This window comes from Orbicella franksi, chromosome 3, assembly GCF_964199315.1.
Source record: "Orbicella franksi chromosome 3, jaOrbFran1.1, whole genome shotgun sequence".
Lineage (NCBI taxonomy): Eukaryota > Metazoa > Cnidaria > Anthozoa > Scleractinia > Merulinidae > Orbicella > Orbicella franksi.
Genome location: NC_138147.1, coordinates 11,446,993 through 11,450,000, shown reverse-complemented (window position 1 = coordinate 11,450,000; position 3,008 = coordinate 11,446,993). Strand labels below are relative to the sequence as shown.

General features: G+C 36.9%; 1 pseudogene across 1 annotated transcript in view; it reads right to left on the bottom strand.

The window, feature by feature from the left end:
- LOC145481256 (uncharacterized) overlaps nucleotides 1-1,863 on the bottom strand; it is a 4,277-nt pseudogene extending 2,414 nt beyond the window's left edge. Inside the window, exons 1-2 of the transcript XR_014048606.1 lie at nucleotides 802-1,863; nucleotides 264-507 (exon numbers count right to left, since the gene is read on the bottom strand). The product of XR_014048606.1 is annotated as an uncharacterized LOC145481256 (transcript). The remainder of the gene's footprint in view (nucleotides 1-263; nucleotides 508-801) is intronic.
- Between the last annotated feature and the right edge of the window lie 1,145 nt (nucleotides 1,864-3,008).

The window sequence follows — 3,008 nt, the reverse complement described above, 5'->3', positions numbered from 1 at the left end:
TTCACTGGAACCACTTTTATGTCCTTACTTTTCAAGGGTTAAATGTGAAGAAAAGTAAAACATCTACTGTAGTAATCTTACTTTGTTGTAATTACAATAGAACTGACATTCATATTGGGGTAAATCTGTGTCTTCTGTTCTAGTTAAGAAACATGCAGTAATAAATTGAACATACTTTTTAAACCCAGTGACCTTATGGTCTTTCAAGGAGACTTGAATTTTAAATATATGTACTTAAACAAAGACCAAACAGGACAAAGTACCTGAAATATGCTATTATGTGCAACAAAACAACAGTTCTTTTTTCCTGTAATACACGGTGTTCTTCACTCAATCTTGGATCTTCCCGAAGAATAGACTGCAAAATGACATTGAAAAGACCAGGTGCACTTTTGTCCGCAAACTCTTTCATCTGTCCAGGATCATACAGTGGCACAGCATCACTGCTTTCATAATGATGTTGCAAGGATATCTGAAACTTTCCGATCAGCTGGTCAAATGAATTTTCTGAAATTAATAGAAAACGCAAATATTTATTTTACTTATTTAAGTAAATTATTGAAATAATTTTATTTATTTCATTTATTTTTATAAATATTTGATGCTCTGCGTGTGTCAATCACTGTCATGTGGTGGTCTTAACACATCCTCTTACTTATTGGATTGCACAAGTACAATACCTGTATCAGAAATATAATCTTCAAAGGGTGTCTGTTACATTGTACCCTTACTGGTCACCTGAACAACATTACAGCATGTTATGTTGATTGTATCTTTACAATTCAGGTACATGATACTAACCTGATAGTTGAGTAAAGTCATGGATTACTTTTGCCATCCTGTTCCAAACTGTTTTATCCACTGTAACTTCACCATAGCCATTTATTTTTACCACCCCAAATGATGTTTGTATTTCCACCATGGATGTTTGCTGGCTTTTTGGGTACTGCAAGTCTATTCCACAAGCCTCTTCTAGAAATTTAAGTCTTTGGAACAGCAATTGAAAGTGGTTCTGAACTTTTTGGAGGCCTTCACTACTGCTGTGTTGCTGCTTTAAGTTCTTGTGTAGTCTTAAAATTGGTGAGCGAGTAAATTGCAAGATCTAAATAAAAAAAAGAAAAATAAATAAACATATTAGTGATGAGTTTGTTTGTATCCAGATACTGAAAATTGGATGTCCAAAAAGCATATCACCCCACTAAATAAAAAATGGAGTAGGTGAATTTTTGTTGTGATTTTTTTCAAAATGTGTGTGTCCATAGGATTCCTGGACACCCCTCTAACTGAATCCTCAGTGTGGAGACAACACTGGAGTACTACATAATTTCAATAAGTATAAGTGATGTGTAATTATATGATTTCAGACAAAATTATTTTGTTCAATTTTACGGGTTTAGTCTTACTACTACTTACTATGATCTTAGGAAAAATAAGTTTGTCAAGTGGCATAAAGTGCTTGTTTTGTTGTCTTTAAAATTGTTATTTTTCTTTAAATTCGTTTGGCCTTTAATTTTCAAAATAATGTTTCTCAACCTCTGTGACTACCTTTTTCTTTCCAAAATGTACCAATTTTAGACCGAACCGCCTGAGGTAGCATTTTGCTACCTGTACCCCAACAATGAATTTCAGTGAAGCAATTGACCGTACTGCACTGTACTGTAGTCAAGAAGAGTAAAATAAAAAATAGTAGAGATAATTTTTATATGAATACCTTTTGAAGTTTGTCATCTGAGGTTTGTTTATTTCCATCCTAGTAGAGAACCATACATGCGTAAGACTTGAGATCATTTAACACGAAATATAATCAACTATTTAATAAAAAATGAATTTTTTGGTATCGTGTCTATTTCGCCGCAAATTTTACAAAGTTTGATACAAATAACTTGTTTATTGCTGCAACAAAACGTCTTTGAAAGAGTATACTTTCCTTCTCCGCAATTTCATTTAATTTGCTGGTGAGGAGATTCCGAAAATCTTTGCAGCAATCCGAGGCAGTGCGAACCTGCGTGTCAATTATAATTAACCGATGTCTAATTAACTGACCTGTTCAGTAGTTCGTAACACCGGCGGCATGTAGTAAGGATGCGAGGTAAATCTTGTTTCTTCGTCTACTCTGGCACAGCATTTGTAACACCACCTTGTACCTGGCTTGTACCCGTGACATGTCGCTCCTATGGCATCCAAGACAGCAAAAAGTCTCGCAGGAATTCGCTGTTTCCTGAGGCCTCGCGAATGGTCTTCTCTTGGAACCGAGCACCTGTCGTTGCTCCTCCGAATTTCGTCCCAGTGAACACGGCAAACTGTTGAGCCAACTTGGAGTTCGGCAGCTCTGGCTAAATCTTCAGACAGAAAATATTTTTTGCCCGCACATTTACGGCTGCTTTTGTCGGCTTTTTCACATTTTTCTGCGGAGGAACCGCACAACCGCAGCAGCGCAACAAGGAGAACTACGTGGAAAAAAATTGCTCTTGTCGAGCGCGAACGCGCCCGAAATTCTCCCATATTTTGTTGTTGGTGCAAACACCAAACCCCTGGGTGCAAGCGCTTGGAACTTAAATGAAAAATAAACTTTTCAACGAGACAAACCTTTCCCCTACTTTCTTTTGCTAACTCTTACTTTTTGTTTTCAAACTTCGCGGTACGGGATTTTATCTTGTTTACATTGGATTTTAATACGTAACCGGAAATGCGTAATTTACCGGAAGCTCAAATTTGTGCTCATGCGCAGTGCGTTTTACCGCGGTGTTTACAAAGTAACTTCTTTTATTTAGACAAAAGCTTTTGAATGAACTTTGTCATCACGAATCATACACGAGTGGGTCACTCAGTCACGGCATGAAATTAATTCTGGCTAAAGCAAGGTTGAAACAATTTAGGTTGCCCAGAGGGCATGCCTAAACAATTTGATTTGCGAATAACAAGTCGTTTCTCTCGCCACACTTGTTCAAACGAAACAAATATAGCAGTTCTCGCTGATCCCAGTCAAAGTTCTTGACAAAAACTCCAAC